The following is a 16353-nucleotide window of genomic DNA, read 5'->3' as shown; positions in this document are numbered from 1 at the left end:
TTCACACTTGGCATGGCAATATTAATATGTTCCTCATCCACTTATGGGGTGAGTTTGATATTTGATCAGTTTCCTCTCTCTGGCTTCCCAGTCTAAGGGGCGAGTTTGGATGAGTACTCATTAGCTAGCTAGCCACCTCCCTCATTGATTTCGATTAGTGAGGGTGTTTGCCTTGTCGTGATGTACACACGGCATGTTCAGAAATTTTGTGTCATGGCCTAAGTTGTGTTATTGATTGGCAACACTATTATTTAATCAAAGTTGTGTTGTGTTAAGCTTTGAAAATTATGATTTGTTATAAATGTGATTTGAAAATTTGAAATATGTTTGTGAAATATTTGAATTATGAATTATTCATGAATGTTTTAAATTATACATTTTACGTTTTATTGTGCACCACTGAGTATCTTTATACTCAGCGATAGCTTTAACTTGCTGTCGCAGATAGAGAAAAGAACATAGCAATAGAGTGAGCTGCTATAGTCAGAGAGGAGCACGGTTGAAGAAATTCTGTACGGGTATTGTCTATACCCTTGTAGTTTAGTTTGATGTAAATATGATAGTATGCATATGTATCTCTGTAGTTTGAGCAGTTGTACAGATAAAATTGTAATAATATTATTTTTGAGATTTTGTGTTTGTAAATTAAATAGTGAATGTAAATAAAATATTTAAAATGCAATGTGCATGAGCTTATGAAATGTTTTGAGTAATTAATTTTTGACTTGAAATTTGGATTTTGAGTTGAAGTGTTGCCAGGGTTGTTGATTTGAAGTTTGGTGGTTGCAAATGAAGTTGTGATTGAGTAATTTATTGGAAGTGTTTTTATTTTCAGGTTTTGAAGAACTGTTTTCTAAAAAATACAGACGACACTCTGCCGAAATTTTTGTAAAAATTGCGGAGGTTTTAAATATCCAAAAATTTGATTTGTGTTTGGACTTTAAATAAAGGTTTTTAATAATTGAAAAAAAAAATTTACCCACCAATTCCATAATAAACGAAAATTGTTTTAAAATCCCTTGTAGTATACTTAATGGGTTACCGGTAGGTGAAGTACGGTAATTCATTAGGTGTACTACGGGAACATGTTACATATTACGAGGAGTAGGGTGTGACAATGTTTTTAGATCTATATTTGTCATTTAAGATTTTAGAATAAATAGATTAATTCATTAGAACTCTAGATTAAATTAGGAACATATGCACTAACCTTTTGATGCACTGTAGTTGTGTTTGGTACCTTTGGGATGCACCTAAGATACCAAATGTTGTCCTTCTAGCTTGTCCACACTAATATCACCAATGGCAGCCCTTTGAACAGTTTCTCAAGCCTTTCCAATCAATTAGAAATTAAGGTTTTGCTTTTTAGAGAGGTTGCAGATGTGTATTGGACACTAGAAATAATTTCTAGCAATTTTAATTCAAAGAAAACAATTATTTTCTCTTTGAATTGATGAGAGATGAAGAAGAAGAGAGGAGACGTACTCAATGGGTGGCGGCACACAATGAAAGAAATCAGATTGCTTTTTTTGTTCTTTTATCATTTCCCTTATATAGCTGGGTCACCACTTAAAACCCTTGTCACATGTCATCTTCTTATTGACTATTAGTTTAATTGAACCAATCACATTGTGCCAAGTGTCAAACCTAGATTTAATCTTGACTTTGATCATCTTACATGATTAAAAGACAAATGGCAAGCTTATATGTAGTGCCACATGTCACCCTGTGAAATGACCAAATTACCCTTGTATCTTAATTTTGAGTTCTCAACCCAAAATAATTATTTCTCTTCTACTAATCAATTTATATCAAATATAAATTAATTAATTAAACTCTATTAATTAATTTCTCATAATTAAATTCATATTTAAACTCTTTAAATATAAATTTAACTTATATTATACATCCAATAACCTAGATTTAGTTTCAAGCCATGCTAGGGATTTTGCAATCTAATTACAAACCAAACCTATTTAATTAATCAATTAAACTCTTTAACTAATTAATTAAATCACATTTAAATCAGTGATTACTTGTGTATGTGTGTGACTCACTAGGCTCATCACTAATTGGCAATGAGATATGATATCAACTCTTAATATCATCAGAACTCTTTCTTATCATAAATGATTTCTCTAAATCATTTTATGCACTTCATAGACCATGGTTAATACCTAGCATAGCATGTCATGGTCACCCAATCAGTAATAAGGAATACCTTAAATGAACATTTTATCATATATTACCATGCACTAGAATCTCTCTGTTACAAAATCCCAATTCGGGCTGGAGTCATAGTTTATGTCAAACCCCATTTACTATGAATATTATGTTCTCTTTTAATTCCAGTTATTGATTAAAAAGATTTTCTTATCAGAAACTCTTTTCTGATTAAATCTATCTGTCCTGGCCAGAAACTTGAAACATCAAGAACAATTAAATGAATATAGGATTTTATCCCTATTTATTTAGGATAACAGATTCCATCTTGATCAACACCTACCTCCATATATAACTAGTAGGAGCCAACATATGCCCATATACCCATACACAGTACAAGTATGAAAGCAGTATCAAACTCAAACCACATATATACAAGATACTGTGCTATCTTAGGTCTAAAGATTATATGTACTGATATGATTTATGACAATGCATTGATAAGAGTAAACTCCACGTGCTTGTCATAAGTGTTACTGGTTCGATCTACTTATCATGCATAAGTGCCTATCATGTTTGTTATATGGCATGAGACTCACCATTCTATCTTATTTACATCTCATATAAATAACTTGGGAACAAATATGATTACAATCTTTCTGGATAAGTCGTGTCCTTATTGTGAATTATCCTCGATTGTGAACCAATTTATGATACTTTGTGCTAAAAATATTGTCACTCATATTCTTAACAACTTAAAAATAAAATTTCTAATAAAATATCAATAGACCTTTTTCTATTACACATAAATATATTATGTAAACGGAAAAGTAAAAATGCCTTTTTATTAAAAAAACATGTACAAGATACATACTAAATGATATGCTCTAAGGCATGCTACTAACAATCTCTCACTAGCACTAGAGCCATTCATTACAATATCTTAGACCCATCTTCTCAAGATGTTGGTCTAACTGAGCTTGTGACATAGGCTTAGTGAATGGATCAGCTGAATTTTCAGCTGATGCTATTTTCTGCATGGCTACATTGCCTTACCCAACTATCTCTCTGATAATGTGGTAGTGCCTTTCTATGTGTTTGGATTTCAGGTGAGATCTGGGTTCCTTATATCCAAACAGCCTCTTTTGCAGCATCTGATGCAATAATATACTCAGCCTTTGTAGTAGAATCAGCAGTCGTACTCTGTTTGGAACTCTTCCAACTGATTGCACCTCCATTACAAATGAACACAAACCCAGAGTTAGACTTTCTATCATTGATATCTGATTGGAAATCAGAATTAGTATAACCATTCAATTGCAAGTCACCACCCCCATATATCAAGAATAAATCTTTAGTCCTTCTCAAGTACTTAAGGATATTCTTGACAATTATCCAGTGTTCCAAACCTGGATTAGATTGATACCTACTAGTCAAACTAACAGTATATGCGATATACGGCCTAATATACAACATTGCATATATTAAACTTCCAATAACCGAAGCATATGGAATCCTGACCATTTTATCTCTTTCTTCAGGTGGAGACATCTCTTTAGAAAGGTGGATACCATGTCTCACTGGTAACAATCCTCTCTTGGAATCAAGCATGTTAAACTTCTTTAACAACTTTTCCTAAGTATAGACTTTGAGATAAACTAATCATTCTTTTCGCTCTATCTCTATAAATATGAATCCCAAGAATATAGGTTGCCTCCTCTAAGTCTTTCATGGAAAAAGTATTTGATAACCATACCTTTACAGTTGTCAACATACCTATGTTATTACCCATCAACAAAATGTCATCCACATATAAGACAAGAAAAGTGACAGCCTTATTACTAACCTTCTTACATATACATGGCTCATCCTCATTTTTGATAAAATCAAATGACTTAATAGCTTCATCAAAATAGATGTTCCAACTCCTCGAAGCTTGTTTCAACCCATAAATGGATCTCTTTAGCTTGCGCACTTTGGAACCATCTTGGGATTCAAAACCCTTAGGTTGTTTCATGAAAATGTTTTCTTCAATGTATACATTGAGAAAAGCTATTTTGACATTCATCTACCAAATCTCATAATCATAGTATGCAACTATTGCTAATAGAATCCTAATTGATTTAAGCATGGCAACAGGCGAGAAAGTCTCCTCATAGTCGATTCCTTGCCTTTGGTGAAATCCTTTCGCTACTAGCCTTGCTTTATAGGTCTCTACCTTTCCATCAGAACTAATTTTCTTCTTGAAAACCCATTTGTTCCCTATAGGTACAATACCTTCAAGTGGGTCAACAAGATCCCAAACTTGATTTTTATACATGGAATCAATCTCGGATAGCATCAATCTATTTTGAAGAGTCTATATCTGTTATAGCTTCTTCATAGGTAAGTGAATCATCTCCATGATCTACTTCTTCATGAGTAGACAACTCTTGTTCTTCTTCATGAAGAAAACCATATCTCACTGGTGAGTGAGAAATCCTGGTTGATCTTTGAGGAATTACAGTAGATGTTTCATCAACAGATGTAGGTTGACTAGATGGATCTATATCCATCTGATCTGTTGGTTGGTCAGAATTCTCAAATTCTAACTCTATTTGCCTTCATTTGCCTCTTTCTTGAACAAACTGTTGTTCAAGAAATGTGGCATCTCTACTTACCACAACCTTTTGTGATATAGGCAAATAAAAATAATATCCAAAACTCTCTTTTGGATATTCAACAAATCGACCATTTTCTGATCTGGTTTCTAATTTATCAGTGTTCAGCTTTTTGATATAAGCTGGACAATCCCAAATCTTAACATGCTTAAGACTTGATTTTCTTACATGCCATATCTCATAAGGTGTAGAAGATACTAATTTTGATGGAATCCTATTCACAATATGCAAAGCTGATTCTAATGCAAATCCCCAAAAGAAGATTGGAATATCAGTATAGCTCATCATACTACGTACCATATCTAATAGGGTATGATTTCTTCTTTCAGATACACCATTCAGTTGTGGTGTTTCTGGAGGATTCAGCTAGGAAACAATGCCATGCTCTTTCAAGTATTCATCAAATTCAGTACTCAAGTATTCACCTCCACGATCTGATCGAAGAGCTTTAATATTTTTTCCTGTTTGATTTTCTACTTCAGATTTAAATTCTTTAAACTTTTTAAAGGATTCATGTTTGTATTTCATCAAATACAAATACCCAAATCTTGATTTATCATCAGTAAAGGTAATAAAATAATGAAAACAACCTCTAGCCATTTCTTTAAATGGACCACATACATCACTATGTATTAGCTCCAAAATATTTTCAACTCTTAGCCCTTGTCCAACAAAGGGTGATTTGGTCATTTTGCCTTGAAGGCAAGATTCATAAGTTGGAGTAGGTTCAGAACCCAATGAGGATAGAATCTGTAACACCCCTCACCCGTCTACAGTGTAGCCGAGCGAAGCATGTCACACGGAGTGTCGGAGCACTTGATCTTATCTGATTTCATTACAGTTCTTGATTTACTTGTTCAAAAACTTTATTTAAGGTTTAGGCTATTTTTACTTTTATCAAAATCTAACTAATTTGAAATTTTCAAAAATTTTAACGATAATCCGGCAGAGTGCCGGCTGTAATTTGGACTAACAGTTCTTCTGAACCTGCAAAAAACAATTTCAATATATGCTCAAATTCATAACTCAGATTATCTCAAAGCATTCTCATCAGTTTCTCAAGTTCAGATTCAGTCTCAAAATTTCTCAAACTCAATCTCATTCAGAATCATTATGATTACATAATCAATTCAAATATCAGAATCCTTATATTTCATTAACTTATATAATTTGCTAATTAAGTACATAAATTTATCAAGTACAGGATATACAAATAAAATTACAGTTACTAATTCACATTACAATAATAGTAGTAATAATGTACAGATTATAAAACAAGCTTAAAATGAGCCCTATCTACATGCATTGCTAAGGAGGTGACAATCTTGAACTCTTCTGACACTTCTGCAGATCTAGACTCCAAAAATCTTAGTCGACAGTCTACTAGTTTTACCTTCAGTACCTGCGCGAGGAAGCAATTCCATCGCGCTAAGCATTTCTGCTTAGTGGTGCAATAGCATAACAAGAAATAATATATACAAATAAAGAAAGAAATAAGTCATAAATCGGATACTCAGGAATTAATTTAATTTGGTATGGTATTTCTAGTATCAACGATCTTATGTACTAGTTTGTTCCTCTTTAGAAGTGCTTAGTTTATAACTTTTCAATAATACTACCCAGTACACAAATTATTCTAACTGTATTGTATTTCAAGTCTCTACGGTTCTGCAATTTATATTTTTGTTATGTTTCTTTTGCTAATCTCTTTTACTCATTCATTCAATACTTAATTTAATTGTACTGAAATTTCATTATACTTAACTTAACTTAACTTAGCTGCCTGAATTGAATAATGTTTTAATTGATTGCCCGTGTAGCCTATACACTGACCAGACTGGATAAATGGATATACTAGCACTGGGTACCTAGTACCTCGGGCCGTCACACCATCGGTCACAAAGTATCTCCCGGTGTGCAAATAGTGTGGCTAAAAAGCCATATAATCAATCAGGCATCAAGCCAAATATAATAACACAATCTGTATAGCCATAGGCTATTAAAATCATAGTATGGCATAATAACCCATAAAACACAATATAACACAAAGTCATTTACAGAACAGCTGTCAGAATCCTATTGGCATGCCAACCTATCCAAAGTAGTTAACTAGGCAAATTAGGGCATAGTACAACATTAAATATTTATTTTTAGGGTTTACTGGTCATTATATAATTCACTGGTCAATGAAAATGTTGACCTTTTCATATATCATGCATAAGTTGATTCTAGTATCAACATATCACAATTCGTAATTCAATATGCTGCCAATATAGTACAATTTACCATTTTTACAAGTTGGCATTCATTGTCAAATTGCTTCAAGCATCATTGTATGTAGATGTCAAATTCTCAATTTTTGTGTGCTAGATTGGTCTAGCTTAAAGTCCTATTTCTCTTGATTTTTAGCTTCTGGTCAAAGAAGCAAAATTGTAGCTCTATGTCTTATTGCACTCTGGGCAAAATTTCAGGTCATTCTGAGTTGTATAGACCAAGATATGATCAATTTACTAAAGCTGGACAGATTGCACCTTTAGTGTAAGATTTTAGTTAATTTAAGGTCACTTTTAGTTCTGACAATTTTGGTACCCGAACTTATGCAAGCTATTTGACTTGGTTCTGGTCATTTCTAGGCTTTGGTGTCTTCATAAGAATTGTAGCTCTATGTCTTATTGCACTCAGGGCAAAATTTTAGGTTATTCTGAGTTGTATAGACCAAGATATGGTCAATTTACTAAAGCTGGACAGATTACACCTTTAGTGCAAAATTTGGTCAATTTTAGGTTATTTTTAGTTCTGGCAGTTTTTGTACCTGAACTTGTGCAAGCTATTTGACTTGGTTTTAGCCATTTCTGGGCTTTGGTGTCTTCATAAGAATTGTAGCTCTATGTCTAAGCTATCCATGGTAAAAATTTCAGGTCAATTGGACCTGTTTTGAGTGAGTTATAGTCATCCCAATTACTACTTTTCATATGGTCAAAAATCTGGATTTGTAAGGTTGCCATTTCGGATTTGGTCATTTTTAAGGTAAGTTTCTAGGCAGAATTTTTGCAACATTTCTACATGAAAGTTGGCCTATTTGGTGTCTATTTTCACCCCCCCCCCCCATTGGCCTCATACCAATTGGGTTCACAGTTTTGTACTTATGACCTAATTTAGGTGTTGCCAACATACACAACCTGCATTTGAACATCACACTTTCAATTTTGACAATTCTCCTCCTCCCAATACTTCAACATTTAATCATGGAACTTCTATATATATTGTACACAATTCCAGCAAGGTATTTTGAACAAAACACTCAGGTGTTCAATGCACATAATATACCATTCAAGTTTAACATTTACTTCCACCAAAATTCAACATACCTCAATATCAATCGTACACATACACTTCCATGGCAATTACACAAACTGCCCACCATTCAATACCATCATATTTCATTGATAAATTTCATAAACTCACACACAAATTCATGATATTTAAGGCTGCCCAACATAGCAGTTTACTAAAGCATCAAAGTCCTACTATTAAACCCTTAATTCAAGCACTGACATACACATACTTGGATATTAACTTACTACAACTTTCATTTGAGTTAATCAGCCTTAATTCCCATCCATTAAATATAAGAATAAGTCATTAACCATGCATTTTTATGGCTGCCAAAACTAAGGTTCACCAATACTCAATCCTTTCCTCAAATTTTCTTAACAATTCAACTTACCCAAAACTCAACACAAGGATTAGTAAAGGAAATTGGAAAGATTAAGCACTAACCTCAACTTGAGCTTGACAAATCCCTAAAATTTCCTCTCTTTTTTGCTGCCTATAGGTTGCCCATGGTGTATGGATCATTTTTCATGAAGGAAGCTTGAAGAAATAATGGCTTGATCATGGAGGACTTGAGCTCATGTGTGAAACGGCCATGGTGAATTTGGGAGGATTTCATTTCGGCCATGGATGAAAGCTTGAAGAAAATGAAATGGTTTAGTGGAAAAATCTGTCCCAATTACTTATATAGGTGGCTCAAGATGAGAGTTAGTGGAGCACTTAGGAGTAATTTAATGTTTAATTAATTAAAGTTTTATTATTTGCACATTTACCTCATTTTTTCCACTATTTATATAATGCACTACAATTTAATTTTTCATAACATTTTCAAAGTGTAATACCATTTATTTTTAGTGGACATTGAGGTTAAAAGTCAACTCTAGATATCAATTGACCAAAATGCCCCTCTTCGGGTTGTATTTTAGATTTTTCGGTATTACCGATTTACTCCTTGTATCGTCGATTTCTTTAATTTTCATTTTTCGTTTATACTGACTTACTAATTTTTCTTTGACATTTCCAATATCAATTACACCTCAGTAGACCTTTAATTATGTCCCGAAAATATTTTTTCAGATTTCTCGCAGTCCAGGGCTAGTCAACGGTCATCGCCGTAACTTCTCAGTGTGGTTACCCATCGCTACGGGTTTGGCTCGTTTAACTTAGTCACATTTTATCTCTTTTATTTTTTCTTAATTTTTCTCATCACATATTTCATTATTTTATACTAACCATGCATTTTCATGGCTGCCAAAACTAAGGTTCACCAATACTCAATCATTTCCTCAAATTTTCTTAACAATTCAACTTACCCAAAACTCAACACAAGGATTAGTGAAGGAAATTGGAAAGATTAAGCACTAACCTCAACTTAAGCTTGAAAAATCCTTGAAATTTCCTCTCCTTTTTGCTGTTTATAGGTTGCCCATGGTGTAAGGATCATTTTTCATGAAGGGAGCTTGAAGAAATAATGGCTTGATCATGGAGGACTTGAGCTCATGCGTGAAACAGCCATGGTGAATTTGGGAGGATTTCATTTCGGCCATGGATGAAAGCTTGAAGAAAATGAAATGATTTAGTAGAAAAATCTGTCCCAATTACTTATATAGGTGGCTCAAGATGAGAGTTAGTGGAGCACTTAGGAGTAATTTAATGTTTAATTAATTAAAGTTTTATTATTTGCATATTTGCCTCATTTCTTCTACTATTTATATAATGTACCACAATTTAATTTTTCATGACATTTTCAAAGTGTAATACCATTTATTTTTAGTGGACATTGAGGTTAAAAGTCAACTCTAGGTGTCAATTGACCAAAATGCCCCTCTTCGGGTTGTATTTTAGATTTTTCGGTATTACCGATTTACTCCCTGTACCTCCGATTTCTTTAATTTTCGTTTTTCATTTATACTGACTTACTAGTTTTTCTTTGACATTTCCAATATCAATTACACCTCAGTAGACCTTTAATTATGTCCTGAAAATATTTTTCCGGGCTAGTCAACGGTCATCGCCGTAACTTCCCGGTGCGGTTACCCATCGCTACGGGTTCGGCTCGTTTAACTTAGTCACATTTTATCTCTTTTATTTTTTCTTAATTTTTCTCATCACATATTTCATTATTTTATACTTCCTCACTGTCAATTAAGTTTAGTTCCAGACATTCTGACTTCCGAGGCAGACATTAGCTGTCGGAATAGTAGGATGTACGAGCTACGAAAATGAGGATATTACAGAATCCCCATTTTCTCCAGTTTTGCAATCCTATCTTCTACAACATGACCTAATCTTAAGTGATAAATATATTTTTAACTTGAGTTGATTTTCACCATTGCATTGCATTCATTTAGATCAATTGCATTCAATTTGTGTTTGTCATTATTATCCAAATAATAAAGACCATTATTCATATAACCCGAGCTAACATATTTATTTCTAAAATAAATATTGCAAACATCATCTGTGAACTGAAATTCATAGCCATTTCTAGTCAAACTAGATATAGAAATAATGTTCTTAAAAGTATCAGGTACATATAAAATATTATTCAAACACAAAACATATCCAAACATATAAAAAGATTTAGATCCTATGGCTAAAGCTTCAACAGTTGAGCCATCACCAATCTGGAGTCTAACATCTCGAGAACGCAAGCTGCTACTTTTTGCTAGTTCCTGCATATCATAAGAAATGTGAGAACTGGCACCAGTATCTAAAATCCAAGCTGTAGATGAATTATGAGTATCATCAGAATCTAAATAACAAGATATGGACATACCTTCCGAAGGTGTATCCTTCTTGTCCTTCAAAGAAGCAAGATACTCTGGGCAGTTTCTTTTCCAGTGCCCATCCTGCTGGCAGTGAAAACACTTTCCTTTGCCTCCATCAACTTTAGTCTTTCCTTTCTGTTTAGCTATTTTCTTAGAAGGACAAGGAATTTAAAGTTTATTTTTCTTATTGCCCTTCTTCTTGTTGGACTTTCCAGCAGAAGAGATGCAATCAAAGCTACCTCTTTTCCTTTATTGCCCGGCATATTCTTTTTGGCAATAACCAGCATGTTGAGTAAACAAGCCAAGGTGCATTCCTGTTTAGTCATATAGAAATTTATCAGAAAATTCTCAAATGACTCAGGAAGGGACTGAAGGATCAAATCCGTTTGAAGTTGGAAATCCATGTTAAAGTCAAGACATTCCAGCTGCTCAATCAGCCAAATTATCTTGTGGACATGATCCCCTATATTTTATTCCTCAGACATCCTCATGCAGAATAACTGTCTAAATATCTCATACCTGGCATTCCTGATGTGCTCACCATACAACTCTTGTAGGTGAAAGAGGATCTCACTCGCACTCTGCAAGTTCTCATGCTGCTTCTGTAACTTATTACTCATAGAAGCAAGCATGTAATACTTGGCTCTCATATCATGCTCCTTCCAATTGTCCAAAGTTTCATGTTCCTCTTGAGTAGCCTCAGGAGATGAGGGACCAGGAACATTTGAGTCTAGAACATATCTTATATGTTCAAGGTTCAGGACAAGTTTCAAATTTCTTAGCCAATCAGAGAGATTAGGTCCTGTCAACTTATTGCGATCAAATATGCTTACAAGGATATTGGATGGTGGTGGTTGTGGTGTGCTCATTATTATCAAAAAATTAACTGCAGAAAATAACCAGATTAATTAGTAAATATATCATGTATTTAACCAAAATGATTATGGTCTTTTAATCAAATTGGTCCTCCCACTAACTAAGCGAATCCTACACTTCCAAAGCAGAAAACGAAAATCCTAGTTGGATGGATTTCTAGTGGGTGATTGAATTCTTATAATCTTATTAATCATCCTCAGGCACATCCATTATTGGAATTACAATAAACTATAAGTGAGTAACTCCTTGCCCATCACATCCCATATGAGGTTCAATCCTTTTACCTAGCCCCTAATGCTCAAAATATCAGGCATATCCATTATTGACTTATCTTGCATTAGTTAAGTTGATCCCATTGAGCTAGTAAATATGCAAATAATTTTAATGTCCTCAGGCACATTAATTATTGGGCACCAAACTATTTACATATTTACAACATCTCATGCTTAACAATTATTCTTAAGAAAATCTCTTAAATTAATTGCATCATATGCAAGTATTTAAAATTTCTTAAAATAATTGCCTCAATGGAGGGCCCATGTTATAATTACTTTAATTATACCATTTTCAACGTAATCATTTGTTTGGAAGATTTTGCAGTCGTCCTAATTACTATTATGATCTTACTTTGCACATTATCCATTTAGCATGCATATATCATATACTTGCATAAAATCCCATACATCTCATGCATTCATGGATAAACAATAAATATGGTATGATTATGGACTTTCTAAGGGATTCAATTCTGAGCCACTAAGAATTGAATTAGGGCAATCCTAGATGCATTTTATTCATTCATATTACAAGAGTTGCTGAAGGAGTACATAATTAACACTTGATCTTGAATTCCTCCCACTGGTCCCACCAATGCTCTTGACCTCCTCGATCTTCTTGCAATCCAATTACATAGTAATCCTTGGCATACCAAGGCGAATTTGCAAGAACTAAATAAATGAAATTACAACCCAAAAATATTACAACATTTATAATATATGCCACTAAAATAAATTAAAATAAATTAATTAATTTACAACCTAAAGAAACATAAAAGAAATAAATCCAATCACATTGGTTTTTTATTGTCCATGATCATCCATCATGCATATCACTATTTAACAATTAAATAAAACATATGTACTTAAATTAAATTGAATATCTCATATTCAACTTAAAAATCAAGAATTGAATATGATTCAAACAAATTTTAAAATTCAGATTTGAATCACATTCAAATAAATTTAAAAATTCATATTTGAATCAAAATTTAATTGTGTGATTAAAACTCCTAATTAAACACTTTAATTAGTCAGGGGCCTAATTATGGGCCTTGAAACCAAGCCCACATTCAAACAAACCTTGCGCACCATGTGTGCCGCCACATATTTCTTTGCAATCAGCAATGAATCAATCATCTTATGATCAAATCACACAATTAAATCATATAATAAACAATCTAAATGGCAAATATAGTGGCTTTGATACCAATTGAAGGAGCGAAAGCATGACAAATATTACTTTAGAACATTGATTTCAAAAATTTTCTTCTAGCGTCTCATGCATCATGCAAGATTCATTATTTACCTAATTGATTTCAATGTTAAACAGTATATTAAAACACTTTTAATATGTTTTGGATCTATATTTGCCATTTAAGATTTTAGAATTAACAAATTAATTTATTATAACCCTAGATTAAATCAAGAACATGTGCACTAATCTTTTGATGCACTGTAGTTGTGTTTGGTACCTTTAGGATGCACCTAGGATACTAGATGTTGTCCCTCTAGCTTGTCCACACCAAGATCACCAATGGCAGCCCCTTGAACAGCTTCTCAAGCCTTTACAATTAATTAGATATTGAGGTTTTGCCTTTTAGAGAGGTTGCAGATGTATATTGGATACTAGAAACGATTTCTAGCAATTTTAATTCAAAGAAAACAATTGTTTTCTCTTTGAATTGATGGGAGATGAAGAAGAAGAGATGAGAGGTACTAAATGGGTGGCAACACACAATGAAAGAAATCAGATTGCTTTTTTTATTCTTTCATCCTTTCCCTTATATATCTAGGTCACCACTTAAAACTCTTGCCACATATCATCTTTTGATTGGCTCTTAGTTTAATTGACCCAATCACATTGTGCCAAGTGTCAAACCTAGATTTAATATTGACTTTGATCATCTTACATGATTAAAAGTCAAACGATAAGCTTATGTATAGTGCCATATGTCACCATCTCATGGTGCCACATGTCACCCTGTGAAATGACCAAATTACCCTTGTGTCTTAATTTTAAGTTCTCAACCCAAAATAATTATTTCTCTACTACTAATCAATTTATATCAAATATAAATTAATTAATTAAACTCTATTAATTAATTTCTCATAATTAAATTCATATTTAAATACTTTAAATATAAATTTAACTTATACTATATATCCAATAACCTAGATTTAGTTTCAAGCCATGCTAGAGACTTTGTAATCTAATTGCAAACCAAACCTATTTAATTAGTCAATTAAACTTTTTAACTAATTAATTAAATCACATTTAACTTGGTGATTACTTGTGTATGTGTGTGATTCACTAGGCTCATCACTAATTGGCAATAAGATATGATATCAACTCTTAATATCATCAGAACTCTTTTTTACCATAAATGATTTCTCTAAATCATTTTATGCACCTCATAGACCATGGTTAACACCTAGCATAGTATGTCATGGCCACACAATCAGTAATAAGGAATACCTTAAATGAACCTTTTATCATATGTTACCATGCACTAGAATCTCTCAGTTACAAAAGCCCAATTTGAGCTGGAGTCATTGTCACACCTTACCCCTCTGTAAGGCATAACATGATCCCGTAGAATACCTAATAAACTACCGTGCTTCATCTACCGATAACTCATTAAGTACCCTACAAGGGATTTTAAAATAATTTTCTTATTTTTGGATAAGTGGTGAGCATTTTCTAATAGGTATTTAAAACATATGATTAAAAGTAAATCTAGTTAATATTTTTGGTTCATTTTATTTTTCTGCAAATTTTATAAAAATTTTGATAGAGTTTTGTCTGTGTTTTGAGAAACCAGTTCTTCAAATACCTGTAAAAAGCACTTCTAAAAATGTTTTCTCAATAACTACTTCTATTTCACATTCAAACTCAATCCATTTCAACAACTCCACAATCATTTCAATCAATTTCTCAAGTTCAAAATTCAATAATCCTAAAAATACTAGCAATACATTTCATTCAAATTAAATAAAATAGTTCTACTCATATTTCATTAGAGACAAAATAATTTATATACATCCTTATAAAATTTACATCAAAAGAAATACAAATTAAATTTTATTACAAACTTCATACAAATTTGTACAAGCTGCTCAAGACCCATTTACATGTCCATACTTTTATATGCAATACATACATTAAAAGAAATATTCACAATTAGGGTATAAATTATACCCGATAACTTTAAGCTGAATGATCTTTAATCCTTAGCAGCTCAGTCTGCTGCTCCTCTAGTCTCTGTATCTGTGACAGCAATAGAAGCTATCGCTGAGTACTAGGACTTAGTGGTGCACAACATACTAAAATAATCTTTATGCAAAATATAAATCACATTTATTCAAAAATTTGACTAAACATGAGCATTAAACACAAAACATGAATTATGAGATTTTAATGCAAATCAAGTTCATTTCAAAGTATCAAAACACATTTTATAAAACCCACAGTTAGATCATGCCATTCGAAACAAATAGAATCTCGATAGCCAGAGGCTAAAGAGAAATCACATCACAAGGCTAGTGTTGTCCCAAAATAGTCCAAGAGGGGGGTGAATTGGACTTTAATAAATTTTCGGCCCTTGCTTGCAGCCTGATGAAAAATTGTGGCTTTGTTCAACTAGGTGCTTCTTAATATATAATGACAGTGATATGTATTTCAATAAAGTGTCCCTAAGTTGCAAGTTAAGCTTTAATCAATATTTATAGCTACCAGAACATGCATCACAAGACTTTCAACTAATTTCTCATCATACTCATAAATCCTCAAATATACCAACTCAATATATTCAATCAACATTCAAGATCATGTATAAAAAATTAAATTGCACAAAAGTAAAGAGGTGAAGGTTAGAGAGATCAAACACAATAATTTTTATAGTGGTTCGGCTTAACTAGCCTACATCCACTCTCTTAAATAATCCTCTTTGAGTCTTCTCTCCACTATTTGCTCTTTTAAAGGCAAGACACCAAAAGCCCTTTATACTTTTTCAACACCAAGCTTTTACCAAGGCAGCTTGAACCTTTGATAAGTGTTATCTCAAGCACTTACTCTCTCTCAAGCTTCAATAGGTACTTGTACAATCTCTCTTAAATGCAACTTAATGTTTTAATACTCACTCTTACTCAATACAAATCAAACTATAAAGAAGAGATGAGTTGATTTGCCAATAGTAGCTCAAAGTCTTTAAAGCTCTTGAATGAAAGCAATAAATGAAAAATCAAAGTTGGAGATCAAATGTAAGCTTTCAT

This window comes from Hevea brasiliensis, chromosome 17 (assembly GCF_030052815.1).
Source record: "Hevea brasiliensis isolate MT/VB/25A 57/8 chromosome 17, ASM3005281v1, whole genome shotgun sequence".
Taxonomy (NCBI): Eukaryota; Viridiplantae; Streptophyta; class Magnoliopsida; order Malpighiales; family Euphorbiaceae; genus Hevea; species Hevea brasiliensis.
The sequence above is the reverse complement of the archived record's forward strand: the minus strand, read 5'-3'. Positions refer to the sequence as shown.